General features: G+C 41.0%; 1 long non-coding RNA gene across 1 annotated transcript in view; it reads right to left on the bottom strand.

Annotated features, from left to right (window-relative positions):
* Window positions 1–556: 556 nt before the first annotated feature.
* LOC132379787 (uncharacterized) overlaps window positions 557–16,185 on the bottom strand; it is an 88,817-nt gene continuing 73,188 nt past the window's right edge. The window contains exon 3 of the long non-coding RNA XR_009507535.1: window positions 557–646. This is a non-coding gene — a long non-coding RNA (uncharacterized LOC132379787). The remainder of the gene's footprint in view (window positions 647–16,185) is intronic.

The raw sequence follows: 16,185 nt of genomic DNA, 5'->3' as shown, positions 1-16,185 counted from the left end.
GATCACAACCACCCTGCTCATGGACTGTTTGTCCCACTCCCATCAGGGAGGAGGCTATGTGGCATCCACACCAGAACCACCAGGTTCAAAAGCAGTTACTTTCCCCGAGCAGTAAGGCTGATCAACATCTCCATCCACTAACCCACTACCACTACTTTATCATTTCCTTGTCTGTCACCACTTTATCCTTTCCTGTCAGACACTCCTGTCCCTAGTGCCACCTCACAGACATAAAATCATTATATTTATATTTATTTAATTATTATGTTCTTTATCTTATCGTGTTTTTTTTGTGCTGCATCATATTTGGAGTAACAATTATCTTATTTTCTTTTACACTTGTGTACTGGAAAGGACAGCGAACAAATCTTGATCTTGAATCGTGTGCTCTTGATCACCAGTCTCTTCCATGTACTTAGCCAAACTTCTCTTAGATGTTACCATGGAACCCGCACCCACCACTTCCTCTGGCAGTTCGTTCCACACTCGCACCACCCTCTGAGTAGAGAAGTTCCCCGTCAGATTCCCCTTCAATACTTCACCTTTCACCTGGGATGTCGTCAAGCTTCTTGGCATCGCAATCGTCTAGGCAACCTGCAGAATATGTCGTCGAGCTCTTGCCAAGTGCCTTGGAGCTGGCGGGAAGCTTTAGGATGTCAAAATAGGAGAGTCAGATGGGCTGTTGAAACCGTGCCACAAAAATGAGGTGGGATTAGGGGAAGGGAGCAGAAGTACCACATTAACAGCTCAGGACTGAATTTATTTGGAGATGTACCATGAGGAAGATGTACATGGCATACGTACGTAGCATAATAACTGTATATCTTCCTATCAGTATAAGGCATGGCACATTCCGACAGATCATTAGCCACTCTCTGGGAACCAAACAAAGTGAAGTTCGATATGTTGACAGTAGGAGAGTATATGGAGAGCAGGTAGGGGTAGGAGGTGGGAAGAGCAATCAAGTTATTACAATAGCACAGGATGCATGTAATGCTGGCGTAGTTTGTAAGAATTCTCCGTATGCCCTGCCTGTGGAGGGCGTGGTGCAGTTTCTTCCCGTAGTCCATAAATGCACAGGATAGGTTAATTGGTTGTTGTAAATTGTCCCATGAATTGGTCAGAGTTAAATAGGGGTAGTTGGGGTTGTTGGGGTGGTGCAACTCGAAGGGCTGGTAGGGCCTATTCCACACTGCATCTCTAAGTAAAATAAAAATGTTCTAAGCAGCCACTACTGCGAGACCAAGGCTCACATCGCATATTGCCAGTAGCATTGTTATTGCTATACTGTACACTTGATTAAACAAATGCACAGTGCTGTGCAACAATGACAAGATTAAGGGAAAGGATTACCTGGTATTCTGAAAGCAATCTCCAATGTGATTTTGGTGTTAATGCAGTCATTTACTTGTTTTGTATTTACTTGCATTTGAGCTGAACGGGAGTTGGATTCCCATCCAACATCAGAATCAGAATCAGGTTTAATATCATCGGCACATGTTGTGACATTTGTTGTTTTGGCAGCAGCAGTACAATGCAATACATAATAATAAACTGAATTAAATATAGATATTACAATATTGAATCACAGTGGATTTAATTTGCCTTTTTCTGACACTGATCAGAAAAAGACTCTCATGTCAAAGTGAAAACAGATCTCTACAAAGTGATCTAAATTAATTACAAATATAAAACACAAAATATTTGATTGTATAAGTATTTACTCCCTTCAAGTCAATACTCAGTAGATGCAAACATGAGGAAATCTGCAGATGTTGTAAATTCAAGCAACACACACAAACTGCTGGTGGAACGCAGCAGGCCAGGCAGCAACTATAGGGAGAAATACAGTCCACGTTTCCGGCCGAGACCCTTCGTCAGGACTAACTGAAAGAAGAGGGAGTAGGAGGTTTGAAAGTGGGAGGGGGAGGGGGGAGATCCAAAATGATAGGAGAAGACCGGAGAGGGAGGAATGAAGCTAAAAGCTGGAAAGTTGATTGGCAAAAGGGATACACAGCTGGAGAAGGAAGAGGATCATGGAACAGGAGGCCTGGGGAGAAAGAAAAGGGGAGGGGAGCACCAGAGGAGATGGAGAGCAGGCAAGGAGTGATTGTGAGAGGGGCAGAGAGAGAAAAGAAGAGAGAAAGAGAAAAGAAAAGTGGGGGGGAGATAACAAATATATAAATAGATAGATAGATAAATGGATGAATGAATGAATAAATAAATAAATAAATAAATAAATAGATAGATAAATAAATAAATAAATAAATAGATAGATAGATAGATAGATAGATAAATAAAGGATGGGGTAGGAAGCGGTGAGGGGCATTAATGGAAGTTAGAGAAATCCATGTTCATGCCATCAGGTTGGAGGCTACCCAAACGGAATATAAGGTGTTTTTCCTTCAAACTGAGTGTGGCTTCATCTTGACAGGAGAGGAGGCCATGGATAGACATATCAGAATGGGTATGGGAATGTGCAGGTTGACTCATAAGGCATTCAGGTTGACATGCCTTATGAGAATAGTTTGAGTGAACTCAGCCTTTTCTCCTTGGAGCGAAGGAGGATGAGAGGTGACCTGATAGAGGTGTACAAGATGATGAGAGGCATTGATCGTGTGGATAGTCAGAGGCTTTTTCCCAGGGCTGAAATGGTTGCCACAAGAGGACACAGGTTTAAGGTGCTAGGGAGTAGGTACAGAGGAGATGTCAGGGGTAAGTTTTTTACTCAGAGAGTGGTGAGTGCGTGGAATGGGCTGCTGGCAATGGTGGTGGAGGTGGATACAATAGGGTCTTTTAAGGGGCTTTTAAATATGTATATGGAGCTTAGTAAAATAGAGGGCTATAAGTAAGCCTAGTAATTTCTAAGGTAGGGACGAGTTTGGCACAACTTTGAGGGCCGAAGAGCCTGTAATGTGCTGTAGGTTTTCTATATTTCTATGTTCTATGTTTCTATGTGGCCACACTCAAGTTGGAGGAACAACACCTTATATACCGACTGGATAGCCTCCAATCTGATGGCATGAACATTGATTACTCTTTTATTGCCCCCCTCCCCTTCTTACCCCATCTCGTATTTATTTATTTATTATTCCTTTTTCTCTTCTCTTTTTTTTCCTCTCTCTGCCCCTCTCACAATCACTCCTTGCCTGTTCTACATCTCCTTCTGATGCTCTCCTCCCCCTTTTTTTCTCCCTAGGCCTCCCATCCCATGATCCTCTTCCTTCTCCAGCTGTGTATCCTTTTGCCAATCAACTTTCAGTTAGTCCTGACAAAGGGTCTCGGCCCGAAACGTTGACTGTATTTCTTCCTATTGATGCTGCCTGGCCTGCTATGTTCCACCAGCATTTTGTGTGTGTTGCCAGTATTTAGTAGATGCACCTTTGACAGCAATTACAATTTTAAGTCTGTGGATAGGTCCCTATCAGCTCTGGACACTACAATTTTTTCCCATTCTTCTTTACAAAACTGCTCATATTCTGTCAGAATGCATGGGGATCACGAGTGAACAGCTCTTATCAAGTCCAGCCACAAATTCTCAATTGGATTGACATTAGACTCTGAATTGGCCGCCCCAGAACTTTGCTGTGCAGCTTTGGCTTTACACTTGAGTTCATTGTCTTGCTGGAAAACTGATCTTGTCCCAAGTCGCAGTTCTCTTGCAAACTGCGTCAGGTTTTCCTCCAGGGTTTCTCTGTATTTTACCCTCTACCTTCACAAGCCTTCCAGGGCCTGCTGCAGTGAACCATCCCCACAGAATGATGCAGCCACCACCATGTTTCAGGGTAGGGGTGGTGTGTTTTTGATAATGCGTGGTGTTTAGCTTATATCAAACAAAGTTTTTAGTTTGATGGCCAAAAAGCTCAATTTTGGTTTCATCACACCATGGAACCTTCAGAGTCTCCCACTTGCCTTTTGGCAAATTCTAGCCGAGATTTCATGTGAGCTTTTTAAAACAATGGCTTTCCCTTTGTCAGTCTCCCATAAAGCTGCGACTGGTGAAACACCCGGGCAACAATTGTTGTATGATCTCTCCAATCTCAGCCACTGAATCTTGTAACTCCTCCAGAGTTACATAGAAACACAGAAATATAGAAAACTCTACAGCACAATACAGGCCGTTCGGCCCAAAATGCTGTGCCAAACATGTCCTTACCTTAGAAATTACCTAGGGTTACACATAGCCCTCTATTCTCCTAAGCTCCATGTACCTATCCAGGAGTCTCTTAAAAGACCCTATCATATTTGCCTGCACCACCGTTGCCAGCAGCCTATTCCATGCACTCCCCACTCTCTGTATAAAAAACTTAACCCCTGACATCTCCTCTGTACCTACTTCCAAGCACCTTAAAACTGTGCCCTTCCATGCTAGCCATTTCAGCCCTGGGAGAAAGCCTCTGACTATCCATACAATCAATGCCTCTCATCATCTTGTACACATCTATCAGGTCACCTCTCAACCTCCGTGACTTAGTTGTCATAGGTCTCTTGGTGGCCTTCCTCACTAATCCCCTTCTTGCACAGTCACGCAGTTTTTGAGGACAGCCTGCTCTAGGCAGATTTACAGCTGTGCCATATTCTTTACATTTCTTGATGATTGACTTAACTGTACTGCAAGGGATGTTCAGTGACTTGGAAATTTTTTTGTATCCATGTTTTGACTTGTGCTTTTCAATAACCTTTTCATGGAGTTGCTTGGAGTATTCTTTTGTCTCCATGGTGTAGTTTTTGTCAGGCTACTGACTCATCAGCAGTTGAACCTTCCAGATACAGGTGTATTTTTACTAAAATCAATTGAAACACCTTGACTGCATATAGTGATCTCTATTTAACTAATTGTGTGATTTCTAAAACTAATTGGCTGCACCAGTGATAATTTAATGTGTCATATTGGGGGGGGGGGGGAAATGAATACTTACGCAATCAACTAATTTGTGTTCTATACATAATTAATTCAGATCACTTTGTAGAGATCTGTTTTCACTTTGACATGAAAGAGTATTTTTCTGTTGATCAGCATCAAAAAAAGCAACATTAAATCCACTGTGATTCAATGGTGTAAAATAATAAAACATATAAACTTCTTGCTTCTTGGAGGGGGTGAATACTTTTTATAAGGGGTGTGTGTGTGTGTGTGTGTGTGTGTGTGTGTGTGTGTGTGTGTGTGTGTGTGTGTGTGTGTGTTTTGTGTATAATAGTTAAATTAATTAAGTAATGCAAGAAAGTAGTGAGGTCATGTTCAAGGGTTCAATATCCATTCAGAATTCAGATGGCAGAGGGGAAGAAGCTGTTCATGAGTATGTGCCTTCAGGCTTCTGTACCTCCTTCATGATGGTAATAATGAGAACAGGACACATCCTGGGTGATGGGGGTTCTTAATGATGGATTCCACATTTTTGAGGCATCGCTCCTTGAAGCTGTCCTGGATGCTATGGAGACTACTGCCCTCGAAGGAGCTGATTGAGTTCATAATTTTCTGCAGATTCTTTCAATCCTGTGCAGTAGCCCCCCCCCCCCACACACACACACACACACACCCCATACCAGACAGTGAGGCAGCCAATTAGAATGGTCCCATGGTACATCTGTAGAAATTTGAGGGTGTCTTTGGTGACATACCAAATTTCCTCAAACTCCTAATGAAACATAGCCACATCAATACGTTGGGCCCAGGATAGATTCTCAACAATGTTGATGCCTAGGTATTTGAAATTGCTCAATCTTTCCAATTCTGATCCTTCTATGAGGACTTGTACGTCACATCTTATTCCTGCGGCTCTGGCATCCTTTCTAAACTTTTTCAACTAGAATTCTCTGCTGTCTGTCTAACTTGTCATTTTCCACAGAGTTCATATTCCAGTACCGATACTTGCTGGAGTTAAAGTCAGTTAGTACACGGATCTGCAACTAAAGGTTTGACCATGCAATGGGAAAAAAGAAATGTTCAAATCTGCAATAGTCTTAGTAACCACTTCAGCAACCAACATAATGTAAAATTCAGTAGGGTCTGGTGCATTTCCTAAAGAGAAAGAAATTAATTGATTTAAGAAAACATTTTAAAATTGGATACTTCCTTGCAAACACTCATCCATCACTTTACGCAATAAACTAAAAAGGGCCATTAATTCAAAATTAATGCTTTGTTTCCCCCTTCAGTTGCCTTTTTTCCTATCAGCATTTTGCATTTTTTCAAAAATCCTTGACCTTCAAAAAATCAATACAGTCCATGAACCATTATTTACTAATGATTTTTGGCAATGTTATCTGATTCATTTTTCAGTTTCTTTGTGCCAAGAAAACTACCTTAAGTGCATTGGAAAAGTAGCTTTGTTTTAAACCACACCAAAATCACTTAAACTTGCTCATGCAGGTATATTCCTAGATTTAAAAGTATCCATAGGTTTATCTTAACTCTCAATTTCTTGCATATTGCCCGAACAACTATAATACAAGTAAACTTGAGATTTCTTGGTAGATGCCTCACACACCTGAAGGAAACTGATTTTCTAACTTAGATGCTAGCTAACACTTCTCTGACACTTCTGCTAAAGATCATATTTATAACGAATGAGGCAAGGTCAATGGCCTTTGAAGCTGACGCTATTTCCTTTTTCTGCACAAACTGGCTGCCATGCTGAGTACTTCTAACTTTGTCTGTTTTTATTACTGTAAAGTACATCTGAGCACCTTCAATGTTTTAACATGACTGTTCTGAGATGCACAAGTGCCATACAGCATTAACTTTGCCTGAAACACTGTCCCAAACTTGATGCCAATGTAATGTCTATAGGTTTCTTCAGACTTGCTGCCTAAATATAAATTTCCAGTAAAATGACATATCAACATTATATCCCATGGAACACTTAGTTCCTAAATATACACGTATACAGAGTATATTGTTCTCTCTTTATATACAGCGCCGTGCAAAAGTCTTTGGCATATATATTTAGCTGGGATGCCTAAGACCTTCCCACAGTACTGTAGTAATTTTATGTATTGCACTGTACTGATACTGCTGTATATAAAAAAAAAATTTCATGGCATATGTGAGTGATGATATGGGTCTCTATCGTGGGCAGAGATTGAGAAGGGGGCAGGGAGAGGGGAATCATGGTTGAGAAAAGGGGAAAGGAGAAGGAAGCACCAGAGGGACTTTCCGTAATGATCTGTAAATCAGTTGTTTGGAATCAAATGATCTTACCTGGTGCCTGAGGGTTGGGTGTGTCTGCAGCCACAAATCTCCCCCCCCCCCACCCCTGACACTCCTTCTTTGCCACCTGTTCCACAACCCTCCTGAGGTGCTCCGCCCTCATCATTCCCAACATTCTTAGCTCTTGCCAGATGTACAAACTCTTTCTCTGCTCCCCGTTGATAAATACAGTACTGTGCAAAAGTCTTGGGCTATATATATGTGCCTAAGGCTTTTGCACAGTACTGTAAATGAAAAAGATCCGCAGTATAACCTTGTATTACAGCGGAAATTCACCCATGAGTTCACAAATCACTAACAAAAAAATTATTGATGTGGAATAAAATATCTTTCTTATGAAATTTATGTTAGAAAGAAAAACTAAATACAGCGGGTTCGGTTAATTGAGCCATCGGTTAATCGCAGCAGCAATTATTTGGGACAAATCTTTAAAAACAAAAACCAATCAAGAAAATAGCTGGAATTCCCTTTGTTTACTTGGGACATTATGCCGCTTAAATGGGACAGGAGACTGTTCCTAAACAGCTTCCAACCAGCATCAGTCACGTGCACTTGCGTGGCCATTAAAATCCACACTGTGCTTTGAGTGAATCATTTTTAAATAGCATCAGTTACACATGTTTATGTTCAAGAAGCAGTGATTTTTTTTCTCTGTTAGCAAGAAATAAGCAGCAGGACAATGCAGAACTGTTTTGCTGAGTGTGGTTTCAAGAATTCAGGCTTCGAGATGCCAGGAATGTCTGAGAGTGAAAATGAAACTATTTCATGACTTCAATAAGCTGGCAGCTCTGAAGAATTTAAAGGTATCAACAATAATCTTGGAATTTACAATGAAAATGACAGACAGCCTTTCTTCCGGTCCAGATGACGCCTGCGTACAATGCTCCTTGGGTCGACAGCTTCTGGATAGATAATGAAACCATATATTTCACTTCTTTTATGTCTTTTACATTTGTTTTTCATCTTGAATGTGACTCTGGAACTGCTGGAGACTGTGATTTGCAGTTTGGAAATCATTTGGGTTTTTCAGTGCTCTGCAATTTCTGAGAGGAATCCAGGAAGCAGAGGCATTGTGCGCGAGAAAGCTGCGAGCCGATGTTCAACTCCATTTCACCGATTAAAGCTTCTGTTGTTCATTGATTGAAGTGACGAGGGAGATTGAAATATCGAGGGGAATGTGGAAGGTGCCTGCCTTTTGATCACAGATGCGATTGCTCTGCTATCGCTATGCCTGGACAACACTACCCAGGTTTTCTTCGTTTTGGATAAGGACCTGGACTACAGACATTATTTCAGTCTTATAATTTTTTTATATTCTATGTTTTTCACCTGGTCTTTCTCATTTTTTGTGTGTGCCAGGGAGGGGGATTTTCAGGGTGAGGCACCTTTTCCATTATTGTTAGCTTTTTATGCAGGGAGGAGGGATTTAGGGGTTGATGATCATGCTGCCTTTCTTGTCTCTCTTGATTTGTGGCTATCTGGAGAAGAAGAATTTCAGAGTTGCATACTTTGATAATAAATTAACCTTTAAACCTTTAAATGAAGATTTGGAAGATGCAGTCCTCGAAAGCGTTGTTTGAAGGCAGTCCATCATCTACACTACATGTCTCTGCTGATTTTGTTCTTACAGTCAATTAAAAGTAGCGTACTCTGGATTAATTCCTCTGTTGATAACTATTAGGAATTAATCCACAGTTTTATAGTACAGTAATGGTATTGGTAGTGTTCTAATTTGTTCTGTATTTCACTTAAATATATATTTTTTACTCTGTTAAACAGTAATTTATCTTCTTTATACCTTTCAACTATTTCCATGAATCTTCAGCTAACTGGAGCAGCTGCTTAATTGGGCCAAAATGTACTGGACCCAATGTGTCCCAATTAAACAGAATCCACTGTAAGTACAAAATGCAAAACAAGCAAAAGATTTTAATTCTTTGTTGATGGCTAACAATGTGGAATACTGCAATACTGATGGTTTTCTAGGTTTGCAACCCGTCAGTAACACATGGGTGTGCCGTACTATCAAGCAACTGTTCATTTAGCAGTTAGCTGATTACCTACAGCAATACATATTTATATTTATAAACATGAATAATTATAAATTGTCTCAATCTTTTAACCTTCTTCTCTACCAAATAAAGTGTAATTGATATCACTTGAAGTGCCTGCTTCAGGTTTTAGCGATTTGAATGAAACACTTCTTCATGCAGGTTTCACAGACATTTTACCTGGCATCCTGTTTTAGAATTGTTTCATTAACATAATTATTTTCAGAATTGTGAACAGATTTTATTAAGGGCTTTGAATCCCCACCTTTTTAATGCCATCTGTGTGCAACGTGCATTTGACACACACCTAGCACAGAACGTTTACCGTACAGTCCCTATAGACTGATATTATGTATTTGGCACACTGCTGAATATCATGATCTTAATTGCAATATTTATTAGCCTTCCAGCATGCTGTGTCCCTTTGCCTTTGGTTTCCTGTTGTTTTGCACCCAAGCTCCCAATTTCCAGTTCCTACATTGTTCTTCCTTACTTTTTAGCCTTTGTTTTCCTGCTCTCTTTAGAGCACCAAGCTTGGGCTGCAACTCCTCTGATACACTCTAACCCACAACAGTACACTGATAAGCTCAAGATCTACTGATTGCCAAAGGTTTGGTTTTCTGTAACCCAGATAATGAATGAACTTGGTGGACCTTAATTTCATCTGTCACTTTCTTCAAAGACTCATCATTATTATGTGCCGTGTCATATGACATGGTCTTCCTCGTGTCTTTAATCTGAGAAGTTCTAATTAACTCTTCTAAACTTTTTCCGGTCCATCCCTTGACAATAGTCCAAAGACTATCTGTCCTCAATCCGAAATTTCAACAGCAACTCTGATCAGACTCAAAGGACAAGGAAATGTAGATTCTGGAGATTTCAAACTTCCTTTGTTTTCTCATGACAGCTCTCAAATTTACACCAGCCTTTTTAAATCAAATTCTGGTTTCATGCTTTAGAGTTCTTTCCAGTCTTGACTCCACCACCTGTTTCCAAACTAATCACCTGTTACCGACTTCATTAACAACTGTGTGGATGAGTGTGTGTCTACAAAGACTTGCTGTACGGTCCCAAACCAAAAGCCAAGGATGAACCAGGAGATAGGTTGCCTGCTGAAGGCTAGATCTGTGGCATTCAAGTCTGGTGACCCAAGTCTGCACCAGAAAACCAGGTATAACTTGTGGAGGGCTATTTCAAGGGCAAAGAAACAATTTCAAACAAGTTTGGAGGCGATATTGGATGTACAACAACTCTGGCAAGGTTTGTAGGACATTACTTCCTGCAAAGTGAAACCCAATAGCATGATGCTTACCAGGTGAACTCATCACTTTCTATGCCCACATTAAAAGGGAGAATATAACTGCAGGTGTGAAGATCACTGCTGCACCCGATGACTCTGTGATCTCCATATCAGAAGCCAATATTAGGCTGTCTTTAAAGGGGGTCATCCCTCACAAAGCAGAAGTCCCAGGCAGAGTACCTGGTAAGGCTCTAAAAACTTGTGCCAACAAACTGGCAGGAGTATTCAAAGACATTTTCAACCTCTCACTGCTATGGGCAGAAGTTTCCACTTGCTTCAAAAAGGCAACAGTTATACCAGTGCCTAAGAAGGGTAATGTGAGCTGCCTTAATTACTATCACCCAGTGGCACTCACATCTACTGTGATGAAATGCTTTGAGAGGTTGGTCATGACTAGACTGAACTCCTGCCTCAGCAAGGACATGGGCCCACTGCAATTTGCCTAATGCCACAATAGGTCAATGACAGATGGAATCTCAATGGTGCTTCACATGGCCTTGGGCCACCTGGGCAATACAAACACCAGTGTCAGGATGCTGTTCATCAACTATATCTCAGCATTTAATACCATCATTCCCACAATCCTGATTGATGAGTTACAGAACCTGGGCTCTGTACCTCCCTCTGCAATTGGACCCTCATCTTCCTATCCAGAAGACTACAATCTATGTGGAATGGTGGTAACATCTCCTCGCTGACACGGCTTGCTTCAACTCTGGTGCACCTCAGGGGTATGTTCTTAGCCCGTTGCTCTATTCTCTGTATACACATGACTGTGTGACTAGGCATAGCTCAAATATCATCTATAAATTTGCTGATGATACAACCATCATTGGTAAAATCTCAGATGGAGATGAGATGGCGTACTAGAGCAAGATATAACTAGAGGACTGGCGTTGCAGCAACAACCTTGCACTCAACATCAGTAAGAGAAAAGCTGATTGTGGACTTCAGGAAGGATAAGTCGAAGGAACACATACCAATCCTCATACAGGGATCTAACCTGGTTCCAACATATTGATGCAACTATAAAGAAGACAACACAGTGACTGTATGTCATTAGGAGTTTGAAGAGATTTGGTATGTCAACAAAAACACTCAAAAACTTCTATAGATGTATCATGGAGAGCATTCTGATAGGCTGCATCACCGTCTGGTATGGAGGGGGCTACTCTTGGGTACTAGCCTACAAAGTACCCAAGATATCTTCAAGGAGTGGTGTCTCAGAAAGTCAGTATCCATTATTAAGGACTCCCAGCACCCAGGGCATGCCCTTTTCTCATGGTTACCATCAGGTAGGAGATACAGAAGCCTGAAGGCACACACTCAGCAATTCAGGAACAACTTCTCCCCCTCTGCCATCCGATTCCTAAATGGACATTGCACCTGGGAATACTACTTCACTTTTTAAAATATATATCATTTCTGTTTTGCACGATTTTAATCTACTCAATATACATATATTGTAATTTTTCTATTTATTTCTTCTAGATTATGTATTGCATTGAACTGCTGCTGCTAAGTTAACAAATTTCACGACACATGTCGGTGATAATAAACCTGATTCTGATTCTGAATTCTAGTTAGAAGGCTGAGCAGGTCAGACAAAAATAGTGGGGGAGAGCAGAGTGAACATTTTGGGCCGTTCAACCTTCACCAGAAGTGGAAAAGTGAGAGAAACAATGTGTTAAATTGTAGAAGGGTAAGGTGAAATAGAAGAGAGGGACACCAATGATAGGATGGAGACCAGAGATGTCAAGGTAACAATTAGTTTAGATATACGCTGTTGAATCTGGAAAGGAAAAATATGCCAAAAAGAATTGGTATCCTTGAATTTGCTTCTTCCCCAAAAATGTTGGACTTCTCACCCCACCCAAACTTCAGCTACTATTCCCCTAATCCCAGTCTTTCTCCTATTCTATACTGATATATCACAAAGACCAGTTCTCCCAAATACAAATAAATACAAAACCTCCACTTCCCTACCAAGAACCAATTCTCGGTTCTTCCCTATTCCCCATCTATTCCTTCCCTTCTCCTCTTCTATTATCAACTACCAGTCACTTCCCTGTTCCCCCTCAAATTCAAGCTGATGGTCCTCTCCCAGTCCCCCTTTGGTCCGTCCCTGTTTCCCCTGAAGTATCACCCTTTGCTCTTTTCATATATCTCCCCATTCCAATTATCAGTGGTCATTTCTTTCCAGTGGCCCCACGATCACTTGATCTTTCCTCTGATTGGTTTTTCACCTGGCACCTTCCACCCTCCCCCCACCTTCTTTATAGGGCCCCTGCCCCCTCCCTCTTCAGTCCTGACGAAGGGTCTCGGCCCAAAACGTTGACTGCTCATTTCAACAGATGCTGCCTGACCTGCTGAGTTCATCCAGCTTGTTTGTATGTGTTGATTTGACCACAGCATCTGCATCTGTGTTCACTGGGGCCATGTGGTGAACTACATATACCTGTCTGGACACGCCCACTGCTGACTGCTCCTGTGACTCTTCCCACAGACCCCGGTATAAAGGCGATTGAGGTCTGAGCCCGGCATCTCTGTCTCCAGGATGTAGTATGGTGGTCAACCACTGCTTGTTCCTTCTTCCAGTCAATAAAAGCCAATATCTCGCCTTTACATCTCAGAGAGAGTTATTGATGGTGCATCAGACCATGATGCCTTCTGTCAATCAAAATGCATAATGGCTTGTGTTTTGCATCCAAGGCCTTAGGCCTCAGGCATAACCTGATACTGTGCTGAGGCCTAAGGCCTTGGAAGCAAAACACAGTTTTCAGTGAATGGGCAATAACCAAAACGTAGTGGCGCTCCACTGTCATCATGTTCTAGTGACCTGAATGGGAGACTAGAAGTTCTGGGCACATATTTGGAAGGAAAATGAACTGAATAATGGCATTCATTATTTAATAATTTGGTGCAAAAGGAAATATAAAGGTGGTGATAGGGGCATCTATTAAATAGGATAACTGTGTAGAACATAGTGTATAAATGAGATTAAGAAGCTTCTATGGTTAAATCTTTGAAATCATTACTCTTTCCTTTCTTGCAATAATTGTTAAACTCTGGGAAGTAATGGGTTGTGCTAAGATGAGGAAAGAGTATTGTTGCCATTTAGGGGATTGATGGGGTTTCCTTTCATGCAGCATACACTGTTCTAATGCACTATTGTGGTTATCTAATCAAAGGAAAGCTGTTGCTGCTCTCAAGAGAGTGGTAACAACTTTTCCATACCAGGAATTTAACTGATGAGAAAACGTTAAGGAAACATTCAAAGACAAAGAGATTTTAAACTAATCTAAATCTAATTCAAGACTTCATGACCTCATTAATATATATTTCAAAGTCAAAGTAAAATTTATTATCGAAGTACATATGTTACCATATACTACCATGAGATTCATTTTCTTGCAGGCATTTACAGGAAAATAATGAAATACAACAGAATTTATGAAGAACAACACATAAACAAAGATTGACGAACAATTAATTTGCAAGAGAAGACACACTGTTCAAATGAAAAATAAAATACCAAAACATAGGTTGTGAAGTGACCTCAAAATAAGTCTGTAGGTTGAAGATTCATTTTGGAGCTGTGGTGAATGAAATTATCCATGCTGGTTCAGGAGCCTGATAATTGTAGGTTAATGACTGTTCCTGAACCTAGTGGTGTGGGGCCTAAGGTTTTTGAACCCCACTGCCCGATGGTAGTAGTGAGAAGAGAGCACTGCCTAAATGGTAGAATATATATCAAACCATTTCAAAAATCAAGGATAAAGGCAAATCAGTCAAAAGGTGTTACCAATGGGTAACAGAGTAGTGGAATAGTTTGTCAATGATACCCAGCAAGTAACGATACTGGATTCCATGTTCAAAAGAGGAAATGGGGCTTACCATAAGATACTAGCCCCTGTTGGGTTTATTGAGCTAAACAGTATTATTTGAAATATTCTAATGGATTGAATTTGCCTCAAAAACCAAACAAAAGAATTTCATAGTCAGTAGCAATTTAACTTTAAGGGAAGTTGATTGATGCAATGTTTTGAACCTTTTGATTTTTACTTTAAAGCCTTATTTATTTTTTCATCAGTGCATAATGAATCATAGAAAGGGAAGCAACTTGGGACATGTATTCATTATGTCTACAAAGCAATGAGCACAGAGAAGTCTAAAACTGAGTGATTAACTGTGGCAAAATTCACAAGCAGATGACGAGTGGGCTAATTATGTAGCCCTGTCATGAGGAGCCTGTTATGTAAAGATGTGACCTTGCCTCAGGTCATGAGGTCAGTCTAGTTAAGTGATTATAGCTTGCTCCCTTAAAAGCCATGGGCACAGTTTAAAAGGATGCAATCATTTGAATACAATGCCCTTGGGCAAAATATCTTTCAGCTTTTAGAAAGGCTGGGAATAAACGTTTTGAGTTGCCTACTGGGCAAGCAGGCTTATCTCCCCCACGAGCAGGAGTACGCCAGACCAGAAGGAGAGTGGTGAGTGGCCAGATTCAAGCGTTCTGTGCAAAAATCATGATTCAGAAACAGATGCAGCTGATAACTACCCAGAAATTATCCCACTTCTTATGGATGAATCGTGCATGAGATCACATTTGTGCAAGTGTTTGTGCCCACTCCTGGGGGAAGCGCCACCGACGGGAAATTGGATCAGGCACGTTTGGACACATTCTGGCATTATTCAAAAGCTAAGATTATTTTTTTTAAAGATGAGCTTTATTTGTCACATGTACATTGACACATATATTGAAATGTGCTGATTGCGTTAAATGAAAACAGTGAAGACGGTGCTGCAAGTGTTTCCGTGCCAATGTAGCATGTCCACAACGCATTGTACATCTTTGGAATGTGGGAGGAAATTGAAGCACCTGGAGGAAACCCAGACAGTCATGGGGAGAACGTACAAACACCTTCCAGACAGTAGGAATTGAACCCAGTGGTGCTGTAATAACACCGCTCTAACCACTACGCCACCATGCTGCCCCATTCACTCTCGCTGACCCCAAAATGCACAATGTTCACCTCTGCCTAACTGGTAGAATCAGAATCAGGCTTCATATCTCTGGCATTTGTCGTGAAATCCATCACCTTTGCGGCGGCAGTACAATGCAATGCATAATAATAGAGAAAAAACGTGAACTGCAGTATGAATATATATAAACAGTTAAATAAGTCGTGCAAAAATAGAAATAATAAAAAGTAGTGAGGTAGTGCTCATGGGTTCAGTATCCATTAAGAAATTGGATGGCAAAGGGGAAGAAGCTGTTCCTGAATCATTGAGTGTGTGCCTTTAGGCCTCTGTACCTCCTTCCTGATAATAACAAGGAGATGAAGGCATGTCTTGCGTGATAGAGGTCCTTAATGATGGACACCACATATCTATAGCTCCTTGAAGATGTTATGGATTCTACAAAGGAACTGGGACTAAAGAAGTCCTATCTCCAACATTCATTTTCCATGCACAGTAAACTCGGCAGCAAGTCATCCAGCAGATCTGAATTAAACTGTGAGATGAGTTGCACCTGAACTGGAGGGAAACCAATATCCTGGGAGGAAGGTTTGCTAAAGCTGTTAGGGAGGGTTTAAGATAGATTTGCAGGGGGGTGGGAA

Source organism: Hypanus sabinus, chromosome 22, assembly GCF_030144855.1.
Source record: "Hypanus sabinus isolate sHypSab1 chromosome 22, sHypSab1.hap1, whole genome shotgun sequence".
Lineage (NCBI taxonomy): Eukaryota > Metazoa > Chordata > Chondrichthyes > Myliobatiformes > Dasyatidae > Hypanus > Hypanus sabinus.
Note: the sequence above shows the minus strand (reverse complement) of the source record. Positions and strands in the feature narration are given on the sequence as shown.